This window comes from Stegodyphus dumicola, chromosome 10 (genome assembly GCF_044657685.1).
Source record: "Stegodyphus dumicola isolate Sdum_Otavi_A_Nest chromosome 10, ASM4465768v1".
Taxonomy (NCBI): Eukaryota; Metazoa; Arthropoda; class Arachnida; order Araneae; family Eresidae; genus Stegodyphus; species Stegodyphus dumicola.
In genome coordinates this window covers 116,630,784-116,642,911 of record NC_140777.1, presented here as the reverse complement: position 1 = coordinate 116,642,911, position 12,128 = coordinate 116,630,784, and the positions used below count along the sequence as shown (strand labels likewise).

Sequence of the window (12,128 nt, the reverse complement as noted above, 5' to 3'; positions counted from 1 at the left end):
AGTTTTGCTGCCCAACTTAAACAAAATTCAATCTAGAACTTTCATTACGGAGGACTGAAACGTAAAAAGGAAGGCGGAGCCCTAATTGAATCTTACATTTTATTCGTGTTTGTAATTGGTTCGCAGTTGTGTATTGATGAATATGAGCCGAGAGATAAAGTTTTGCTGCCCAACTTAAACAAAATTCGTTAGAACTTTCATTACGGAGGACTGAAACGTAAAAAGGAAGGCGGAGCCCTAATTGAATCTTACATTTTATTCGTGTTTGTAATTGGTTCGCAGTTGTGTATTTGATGAATATGAGCCGAGAGATAAAGTTTTGCTGCCCAACTTCAACAAAATTCGTTAGAACTTTCATTACGGAGGACTGAAACGTAAAAAGGAAGGCGGAGCCCTAATTGAATCTTACATTTTATTCGTGTTTGTAATTGGTTCGCAGTTGTGTATTTGATGAATATGAGCCGAGAGATAAAGTTTTGCTGCCCAACTTCAACAAAATTCGTTAGAACTTTCATTACGGAGGACTGAAACGTAAAAAGGAAGGCGGAGCCCTAATTGAATCTTACATTTTATTCGTGTTTGTAATTGGTTCGCAGTTGTGTATTTGATGAATATGAGCCGAGAGATAAAGTTTTGCTGCCCAACTTCAACAAAATTCGTTAGAACTTTCATTACGGAGGACTGAAACGTAAAAAGGAAGGCGGAGCCCTAATTGAATCTTACATTTTATTCGTGTTTGTAATTGGTTCGCAGTTGTGTATTTGATGAATATGAGCCGAGAGATAAAGTTTTGCTGCCCAACTTCAACAAAATTCGTTAGAACTTTCATTACGGAGGACTGAAACGTAAAAAGGAAGGCGGAGCCCTAATTGAATCTTACATTTTATTCGTGTTTGTAATTGGTTCGCAGTTGTGTATTTGATGAATATGAGCCGAGAGATAAAGTTTTGCTGCCCAACTTCAACAAAATTCGTTAGAACTTTCATTACGGAGGACTGAAACGTAAAAAGGAAGGCGGAGCCCTAATTGAATCTTACATTTTATTCGTGTTTGTAATTGGTTCGCAGTTGTGTATTTGATGAATATGAGCCGAGAGATAAAGTTTTGCTGCCCAACTTCAACAAAATTCGTTAGAACTTTCATTACGGAGGACTGAAACGTAAAAAGGAAGGCGGAGCCCTAATTGAATCTTACATTTTATTCGTGTTTGTAATTGGTTCGCAGTTGTGTATTTGATGAATATGAGCCGAGAGATAAAGTTTTGCTGCCCAACTTCAACAAAATTCGTTAGAACTTTCATTACGGAGGACTGAAACGTAAAAAGGAAGGCGGAGCCCTAATTGAATCTTACATTTTATTCGTGTTTGTAATTGGTTCGCAGTTGTGTATTGATGAATATGAGCCGAGAGATAAAGTTTTGCTGCCCAACTTCAACAAAATTCGTTAGAACTTTCATTACGGAGGACTGAAACGTAAAAAGGAAGGCGGAGCCCTAATTGAATCTTACATTTTATTCGTGTTTGTAATTGGTTCGCAGTTGTGTATTTGATGAATATGAGCCGAGAGATAAAGTTTTGCTGCCCAACTTCAACAAAATTCGTTAGAACTTTCATTACGGAGGACTGAAACGTAAAAAGGAAGGCGGAGCCCTAATTGAATCTTACATTTTATTCGTGTTTGTAATTGGTTCGCAGTTGTGTATTTGATGAATATGAGCCGAGAGATAAAGTTTTGCTGCCCAACTTCAACAAAATTCGTTAGAACTTTCATTACGGAGGACTGAAACGTAAAAAGGAAGGCGGAGCCCTAATTGAATCTTACATTTTATTCGTGTTTGTAATTGGTTCGCAGTTGTGTATTTGATGAATATGAGCCGAGAGATAAAGTTTTGCTGCCCAACTTCAACAAAATTCGTTAGAACTTTCATTACGGAGGACTGAAACGTAAAAAGGAAGGCGGAGCCCTAATTGAATCTTACATTTTATTCGTGTTTGTAATTGGTTCGCAGTTGTGTATTTGATGAATATGAGCCGAGAGATAAAGTTTTGCTGCCCAACTTCAACAAAATTCGTTAGAACTTTCATTACGGAGGACTGAAACGTAAAGAGGAAGGCGGAGCCCTAATTGAATCTTACATTTTATTCGTGTTTGTAATTGGTTCGCAGTTGTGTATTTGATGAATATGAGCCGAGAGATAAAGTTTTGCTGCCCAACTTCAACAAAATTCGTTAGAACTTTCATTACGGAGGACTGAAACGTAAAAAGGAAGGCGGAGCCCTAATTGAATCTTACATTTTATTCGTGTTTGTAATTGGTTCGCAGTTGTGTATTTGATGAATATGAGCCGAGAGATAAAGTTTTGCTGCCCAACTTCAACAAAATTCGTTAGAACTTTCATTACGGAGGACTGAAACGTAAAAAGGAAGGCGGAGCCCTAATTGAATCTTACATTTTATTCGTGTTTGTAATTGGTTCGCAGTTGTGTATTTGATGAATATGAGCCGAGAGATAAAGTTTTGCTGCCCAACTTCAACAAAATTCGTTAGAACTTTCATTACGGAGGACTGAAACGTAAAAAGGAAGGCGGAGCCCTAATTGAATCTTACATTTTATTCGTGTTTGTAATTGGTTCGCAGTTGTGTATTTGATGAATATGAGCCGAGAGATAAAGTTTTGCTGCCCAACTTCAACAAAATTCGTTAGAACTTTCATTACGGAGGACTGAAACGTAAAAAGGAAGGCGGAGCCCTAATTGAATCTTACATTTTATTCGTGTTTGTAATTGGTTCGCAGTTGTGTATTTGATGAATATGAGCCGAGAGATAAAGTTTTGCTGCCCAACTTCAACAAAATTCGTTAGAACTTTCATTACGGAGGACTGAAACGTAAAAAGGAAGGCGGAGCCCTAATTGAATCTTACATTTTATTCGTGTTTGTAATTGGTTCGCAGTTGTGTATTTGATGAATATGAGCCGAGAGATAAAGTTTTGCTGCCCAACTTCAACAAAATTCGTTAGAACTTTCATTACGGAGGACTGAAACGTAAAAAGGAAGGCGGAGCCCTAATTGAATCTTACATTTTATTCGTGTTTGTAATTGGTTCGCAGTTGTGTATTTGATGAATATGAGCCGAGAGATAAAGTTTTGCTGCCCAACTTCAACAAAATTCGTTAGAACTTTCATTACGGAGGACTGAAACGTAAAAAGGAAGGCGGAGCCCTAATTGAATCTTACATTTTATTCGTGTTTGTAATTGGTTCGCAGTTGTGTATTTGATGAATATGAGCCGAGAGATAAAGTTTTGCTGCCCAACTTCAACAAAATTCGTTAGAACTTTCATTACGGAGGACTGAAACGTAAAAAGGAAGGCGGAGCCCTAATTGAATCTTACATTTTATTCGTGTTTGTAATTGGTTCGCAGTTGTGTATTTGATGAATATGAGCCGAGAGATAAAGTTTTGCTGCCCAACTTCAACAAAATTCGTTAGAACTTTCATTACGGAGGACTGAAACGTAAAAAGGAAGGCGGAGCCCTAATTGAATCTTACATTTTATTCGTGTTTGTAATTGGTTCGCAGTTGTGTATTTGATGAATATGAGCCGAGAGATAAAGTTTTGCTGCCCAACTTCAACAAAATTCGTTAGAACTTTCATTACGGAGGACTGAAACGTAAAAAGGAAGGCGGAGCCCTAATTGAATCTTACATTTTATTCGTGTTTGTAATTGGTTCGCAGTTGTGTATTTGATGAATATGAGCCGAGAGATAAAGTTTTGCTGCCCAACTTCAACAAAATTCTTTAGAACTTTCATTACGGAGGACTGAAACGTAAAAAGGAAGGCGGAGCCCTAATTGAATCTTACATTTTATTCGTGTTTGTAATTGGTTCGCAGTTGTGTATTTGATGAATATGAGCCGAGAGATAAAGTTTTGCTGCCCAACTTCAACAAAATTCGTTAGAACTTTCATTACGGAGGACTGAAACGTAAAAAGGAAGGCGGAGCCCTAATTGAATCTTACATTTTATTCGTGTTTGTAATTGGTTCGCAGTTGTGTATTTGATGAATATGAGCCGAGAGATAAAGTTTTGCTGCCCAACTTCAACAAAATTCGTTAGAACTTTCATTACGGAGGACTGAAACGTAAAAAGGAAGGCGGAGCCCTAATTGAATCTTACATTTTATTCGTGTTTGTAATTGGTTCGCAGTTGTGTATTTGATGAATATGAGCCGAGAGATAAAGTTTTGCTGCCCAACTTCAACAAAATTCGTTAGAACTTTCATTACGGAGGACTGAAACGTAAAAAGGAAGGCGGAGCCCTAATTGAATCTTACATTTTATTCGTGTTTGTAATTGGTTCGCAGTTGTGTATTTGATGAATATGAGCCGAGAGATAAAGTTTTGCTGCCCAACTTCAACAAAATTCATTAGAACTTTCATTACGGAGGACTGAAACGTAAAAAGGAAGGCGGAGCCCTAATTGAATCTTACATTTTATTCGTGTTTGTAATTGGTTCGCAGTTGTGTATTTGATGAATATGAGCCGAGAGATAAAGTTTTGCTGCCCAACTTCAACAAAATTCGTTAGAACTTTCATTACGGAGGACTGAAACGTAAAAAGGAAGGCGGAGCCCTAATTGAATCTTACATTTTATTCGTGTTTGTAATTGGTTCGCAGTTGTGTATTTGATGAATATGAGCCGAGAGATAAAGTTTTGCTGCCCAACTTCAACAAAATTCGTTAGAACTTTCATTACGGAGGACTGAAACGTAAAAAGGAAGGCGGAGCCCTAATTGAATCTTACATTTTATTCGTGTTTGTAATTGGTTCGCAGTTGTGTATTTGATGAATATGAGCCGAGAGATAAAGTTTTGCTGCCCAACTTCAACAAAATTCGTTAGAACTTTCATTACGGAGGACTGAAACGTAAAAAGGAAGGCGGAGCCCTAATTGAATCTTACATTTTATTCGTGTTTGTAATTGGTTCGCAGTTGTGTATTTGATGAATATGAGCCGAGAGATAAAGTTTTGCTGCCCAACTTCAACAAAATTCGTTAGAACTTTCATTACGGAGGACTGAAACGTAAAAAGGAAGGCGGAGCCCTAATTGAATCTTACATTTTATTCGTGTTTGTAATTGGTTCGCAGTTGTGTATTTGATGAATATGAGCCGAGAGATAAAGTTTTGCTGCCCAACTTCAACAAAATTCGTTAGAACTTTCATTACGGAGGACTGAAACGTAAAAAGGAAGGCGGAGCCCTAATTGAATCTTACATTTTATTCGTGTTTGTAATTGGTTCGCAGTTGTGTATTTGATGAATATGAGCCGAGAGATAAAGTTTTGCTGCCCAACTTCAACAAAATTCGTTAGAACTTTCATTACGGAGGACTGAAACGTAAAAAGGAAGGCGGAGCCCTAATTGAATCTTACATTTTATTCGTGTTTGTAATTGGTTCGCAGTTGTGTATTTGATGAATATGAGCCGAGAGATAAAGTTTTGCTGCCCAACTTCAACAAAATTCGTTAGAACTTTCATTACGGAGGACTGAAACGTAAAAAGGAAGGCGGAGCCCTAATTGAATCTTACATTTTATTCGTGTTTGTAATTGGTTCGCAGTTGTGTATTTGATGAATATGAGCCGAGAGATAAAGTTTTGCTGCCCAACTTCAACAAAATTCGTTAGAACTTTCATTACGGAGGACTGAAACGTAAAAAGGAAGGCGGAGCCCTAATTGAATCTTACATTTTATTCGTGTTTGTAATTGGTTCGCAGTTGTGTATTTGATGAATATGAGCCGAGAGATAAAGTTTTGCTGCCCAACTTCAACAAAATTCGTTAGAACTTTCATTACGGAGGACTGAAACGTAAAGAGGAAGGCGGAGCCCTAATTGAATCTTACATTTTATTCGTGTTTGTAATTGGTTCGCAGTTGTGTATTTGATGAATATGAGCCGAGAGATAAAGTTTTGCTGCCCAACTTAAACAAAATTCATTAGAACTTTCATTACGGAGGACTGAAACGTAAAAAGGAAGGCGGAGCCCTAATTGAATCTTACATTTTATTCGTGTTTGTAATTGGTTCGCAGTTGTGTATTTGATGAATATGAGCCGAGAGATAAAGTTTTGCTGCCCAACTTCAACAAAATTCGTTAGAACTTTCATTACGGAGGACTGAAACGTAAAAAGGAAGGCGGAGCCCTAATTGAATCTTACATTTTATTCGTGTTTGTAATTGGTTCGCAGTTGTGTATTTGATGAATATGAGCCGAGAGATAAAGTTTTGCTGCCCAACTTCAACAAAATTCGTTAGAACTTTCATTACGGAGGACTGAAACGTAAAAAGGAAGGCGGAGCCTAATTGAATCTTACATTTTATTCGTGTTTGTAATTGGTTCGCAGTTGTGTATTTGATGAATATGAGCCGAGAGATAAAGTTTTGCTGCCCAACTTCAACAAAATTCGTTAGAACTTTCATTACGGAGGACTGAAACGTAAAAAGGAAGGCGGAGCCCTAATTGAATCTTACATTTTATTCGTGTTTGTAATTGGTTCGCAGTTGTGTATTTGATGAATATGAGCCGAGAGATAAAGTTTTGCTGCCCAACTTCAACAAAATTCGTTAGAACTTTCATTACGGAGGACTGAAACGTAAAAAGGAAGGCGGAGCCCTAATTGAATCTTACATTTTATTCGTGTTTGTAATTGGTTCGCAGTTGTGTATTTGATGAATATGAGCCGAGAGATAAAGTTTTGCTGCCCAACTTCAACAAAATTCGTTAGAACTTTCATTACGGAGGACTGAAACGTAAAAAGGAAGGCGGAGCCCTAATTGAATCTTACATTTTATTCGTGTTTGTAATTGGTTCGCAGTTGTGTATTTGATGAATATGAGCCGAGAGATAAAGTTTTGCTGCCCAACTTCAACAAAATTCGTTAGAACTTTCATTACGGAGGACTGAAACGTAAAAAGGAAGGCGGAGCCCTAATTGAATCTTACATTTTATTCGTGTTTGTAATTGGTTCGCAGTTGTGTATTTGATGAATATGAGCCGAGAGATAAAGTTTTGCTGCCCAACTTCAACAAAATTCGTTAGAACTTTCATTACGGAGGACTGAAACGTAAAAAGGAAGGCGGAGCCCTAATTGAATCTTACATTTTATTCGTGTTTGTAATTGGTTCGCAGTTGTGTATTTGATGAATATGAGCCGAGAGATAAAGTTTTGCTGCCCAACTTCAACAAAATTCGTTAGAACTTTCATTACGGAGGACTGAAACGTAAAAAGGAAGGCGGAGCCCTAATTGAATCTTACATTTTATTCGTGTTTGTAATTGGTTCGCAGTTGTGTATTTGATGAATATGAGCCGAGAGATAAAGTTTTGCTGCCCAACTTCAACAAAATTCGTTAGAACTTTCATTACGGAGGACTGAAACGTAAAAAGGAAGGCGGAGCCCTAATTGAATCTTACATTTTATTCGTGTTTGTAATTGGTTCGCAGTTGTGTATTTGATGAATATGAGCCGAGAGATAAAGTTTTGCTGCCCAACTTCAACAAAATTCGTTAGAACTTTCATTACGGAGGACTGAAACGTAAAAAGGAAGGCGGAGCCCTAATTGAATCTTACATTTTATTCGTGTTTGTAATTGGTTCGCAGTTGTGTATTTGATGAATATGAGCCGAGAGATAAAGTTTTGCTGCCCAACTTCAACAAAATTCGTTAGAACTTTCATTACGGAGGACTGAAACGTAAAAAGGAAGGCGGAGCCCTAATTGAATCTTACATTTTATTCGTGTTTGTAATTGGTTCGCAGTTGTGTATTTGATGAATATGAGCCGAGAGATAAAGTTTTGCTGCCCAACTTCAACAAAATTCGTTAGAACTTTCATTACGGAGGACTGAAACGTAAAAAGGAAGGCGGAGCCCTAATTGAATCTTACATTTTATTCGTGTTTGTAATTGGTTCGCAGTTGTGTATTTGATGAATATGAGCCGAGAGATAAAGTTTTGCTGCCCAACTTCAACAAAATTCGTTAGAACTTTCATTACGGAGGACTGAAACGTAAAAAGGAAGGCGGAGCCCTAATTGAATCTTACATTTTATTCGTGTTTGTAATTGGTTCGCAGTTGTGTATTTGATGAATATGAGCCGAGAGATAAAGTTTTGCTGCCCAACTTAAACAAAATTCGTTAGAACTTTCATTACGGAGGACTGAAACGTAAAAAGGAAGGCGGAGCCCTAATTGAATCTTACATTTTATTCGTGTTTGTAATTGGTTCGCAGTTGTGTATTTGATGAATATGAGCCGAGAGATAAAGTTTTGCTGCCCAACTTCAACAAAATTCGTTAGAACTTTCATTACGGAGGACTGAAACGTAAAAAGGAAGGCGGAGCCCTAATTGAATCTTACATTTTATTCGTGTTTGTAATTGGTTCGCAGTTGTGTATTTGATGAATATGAGCCGAGAGATAAAGTTTTGCTGCCCAACTTCAACAAAATTCGTTAGAACTTTCATTACGGAGGACTGAAACGTAAAAAGGAAGGCGGAGCCCTAATTGAATCTTACATTTTATTCGTGTTTGTAATTGGTTCGCAGTTGTGTATTTGATGAATATGAGCCGAGAGATAAAGTTTTGCTGCCCAACTTCAACAAAATTCGTTAGAACTTTCATTACGGAGGACTGAAACGTAAAAAGGAAGGCGGAGCCCTAATTGAATCTTACATTTTATTCGTGTTTGTAATTGGTTCGCAGTTGTGTATTTGATGAATATGAGCCGAGAGATAAAGTTTTGCTGCCCAACTTCAACAAAATTCGTTAGAACTTTCATTACGGAGGACTGAAACGTAAAAAGGAAGGCGGAGCCCTAATTGAATCTTACATTTTATTCGTGTTTGTAATTGGTTCGCAGTTGTGTATTTGATGAATATGAGCCGAGAGATAAAGTTTTGCTGCCCAACTTCAACAAAATTCGTTAGAACTTTCATTACGGAGGACTGAAACGTAAAAAGGAAGGCGGAGCCCTAATTGAATCTTACATTTTATTCGTGTTTGTAATTGGTTCGCAGTTGTGTATTTGATGAATATGAGCCGAGAGATAAAGTTTTGCTGCCCAACTTAAACAAAATTCATTAGAACTTTCATTACGGAGGACTGAAACGTAAAAAGGAAGGCGGAGCCCTAATTGAATCTTACATTTTATTCGTGTTTGTAATTGGTTCGCAGTTGTGTATTTGATGAATATGAGCCGAGAGATAAAGTTTTGCTGCCCAACTTCAACAAAATTCGTTAGAACTTTCATTACGGAGGACTGAAACGTAAAAAGGAAGGCGGAGCCCTAATTGAATCTTACATTTTATTCGTGTTTGTAATTGGTTCGCAGTTGTGTATTTGATGAATATGAGCCGAGAGATAAAGTTTTGCTGCCCAACTTCAACAAAATTCGTTAGAACTTTCATTACGGAGGACTGAAACGTAAAAAGGAAGGCGGAGCCCTAATTGAATCTTACATTTTATTCGTGTTTGTAATTGGTTCGCAGTTGTGTATTTGATGAATATGAGCCGAGAGATAAAGTTTTGCTGCCCAACTTCAACAAAATTCGTTAGAACTTTCATTACGGAGGACTGAAACGTAAAAAGGAAGGCGGAGCCCTAATTGAATCTTACATTTTATTCGTGTTTGTAATTGGTTCGCAGTTGTGTATTTGATGAATATGAGCCGAGAGATAAAGTTTTGCTGCCCAACTTCAACAAAATTCGTTAGAACTTTCATTACGGAGGACTGAAACGTAAAAAGGAAGGCGGAGCCCTAATTGAATCTTACATTTTATTCGTGTTTGTAATTGGTTCGCAGTTGTGTATTTGATGAATATGAGCCGAGAGATAAAGTTTTGCTGCCCAACTTCAACAAAATTCGTTAGAACTTTCATTACGGAGGACTGAAACGTAAAAAGGAAGGCGGAGCCCTAATTGAATCTTACATTTTATTCGTGTTTGTAATTGGTTCGCAGTTGTGTATTTGATGAATATGAGCCGAGAGATAAAGTTTTGCTGCCCAACTTCAACAAAATTCGTTAGAACTTTCATTACGGAGGACTGAAACGTAAAAAGGAAGGCGGAGCCCTAATTGAATCTTACATTTTATTCGTGTTTGTAATTGGTTCGCAGTTGTGTATTTGATGAATATGAGCCGAGAGATAAAGTTTTGCTGCCCAACTTCAACAAAATTCGTTAGAACTTTCATTACGGAGGACTGAAACGTAAAAAGGAAGGCGGAGCCCTAATTGAATCTTACATTTTATTCGTGTTTGTAATTGGTTCGCAGTTGTGTATTTGATGAATATGAGCCGAGAGATAAAGTTTTGCTGCCCAACTTCAACAAAATTCGTTAGAACTTTCATTACGGAGGACTAAAACGTAAAAAGGAAGGCGGAGCCCTAATTGAATCTTACATTTTATTCGTGTTTGTAATTGGTTCGCAGTTGTGTATTTGATGAATATGAGCCGAGAGATAAAGTTTTGCTGCCCAACTTCAACAAAATTCGTTAGAACTTTCATTACGGAGGACTGAAACGTAAAAAGGAAGGCGGAGCCCTAATTGAATCTTACATTTTATTCGTGTTTGTAATTGGTTCGCAGTTGTGTATTTGATGAATATGAGCCGAGAGATAAAGTTTTGCTGCCCAACTTCAACAAAATTCATTAGAACTTTCATTACGGAGGACTGAAACGTAAAAAGGAAGGCGGAGCCCTAATTGAATCTTACATTTTATTCGTGTTTGTAATTGGTTCGCAGTTGTGTATTTGATGAATATGAGCCGAGAGATAAAGTTTTGCTGCCCAACTTCAACAAAATTCGTTAGAACTTTCATTACGGAGGACTGAAACGTAAAAAGGAAGGCGGAGCCCTAATTGAATCTTACATTTTATTCGTGTTTGTAATTGGTTCGCAGTTGTGTATTTGATGAATATGAGCCGAGAGATAAAGTTTTGCTGCCCAACTTCAACAAAATTCGTTAGAACTTTCATTACGGAGGACTGAAACGTAAAAAGGAAGGCGGAGCCCTAATTGAATCTTACATTTTATTCGTGTTTGTAATTGGTTCGCAGTTGTGTATTTGATGAATATGAGCCGAGAGATAAAGTTTTGCTGCCCAACTTCAACAAAATTCGTTAGAACTTTCATTACGGAGGACTGAAACGTAAAAAGGAAGGCGGAGCCCTAATTGAATCTTACATTTTATTCGTGTTTGTAATTGGTTCGCAGTTGTGTATTTGATGAATATGAGCCGAGAGATAAAGTTTTGCTGCCCAACTTCAACAAAATTCGTTAGAACTTTCATTACGGAGGACTGAAACGTAAAAAGGAAGGCGGAGCCCTAATTGAATCTTACATTTTATTCGTGTTTGTAATTGGTTCGCAGTTGTGTATTTGATGAATATGAGCCGAGAGATAAAGTTTTGCTGCCCAACTTCAACAAAATTCGTTAGAACTTTCATTACGGAGGACTGAAACGTAAAAAGGAAGGCGGAGCCCTAATTGAATCTTACATTTTATTCGTGTTTGTAATTGGTTCGCAGTTGTGTATTTGATGAATATGAGCCGAGAGATAAAGTTTTGCTGCCCAACTTCAACAAAATTCGTTAGAACTTTCATTACGGAGGACTGAAACGTAAAAAGGAAGGCGGAGCCCTAATTGAATCTTACATTTTATTCGTGTTTGTAATTGGTTCGCAGTTGTGTATTTGATGAATATGAGCCGAGAGATAAAGTTTTGCTGCCCAACTTCAACAAAATTCGTTAGAACTTTCATTACGGAGGACTGAAACGTAAAAAGGAAGGCGGAGCCCTAATTGAATCTTACATTTTATTCGTGTTTGTAATTGGTTCGCAGTTGTGTATTTGATGAATATGAGCCGAGAGATAAAGTTTTGCTGCCCAACTTCAACAAAATTCGTTAGAACTTTCATTACGGAGGACTGAAACGTAAAAAGGAAGGCGGAGCCCTAATTGAATCTTACATTTTATTCGTGTTTGTAATTGGTTCGCAGTTGTGTATTTGATGAATATGAGCCGAGAGATAAAGTTTTGCTGCCCAACTTCAACAAAATTCGTTAGAACTTT

General features: G+C 37.5%; 1 protein-coding gene across 8 annotated transcripts in view; it reads right to left on the bottom strand.

Annotated features, from left to right (window-relative positions):
- Positions 1–12,128, bottom strand: part of LOC118198052 (twitchin-like) — a 480,648-nt gene that overhangs the window by 79,296 nt on the left and 389,224 nt on the right. The window lies entirely within an intron of this gene.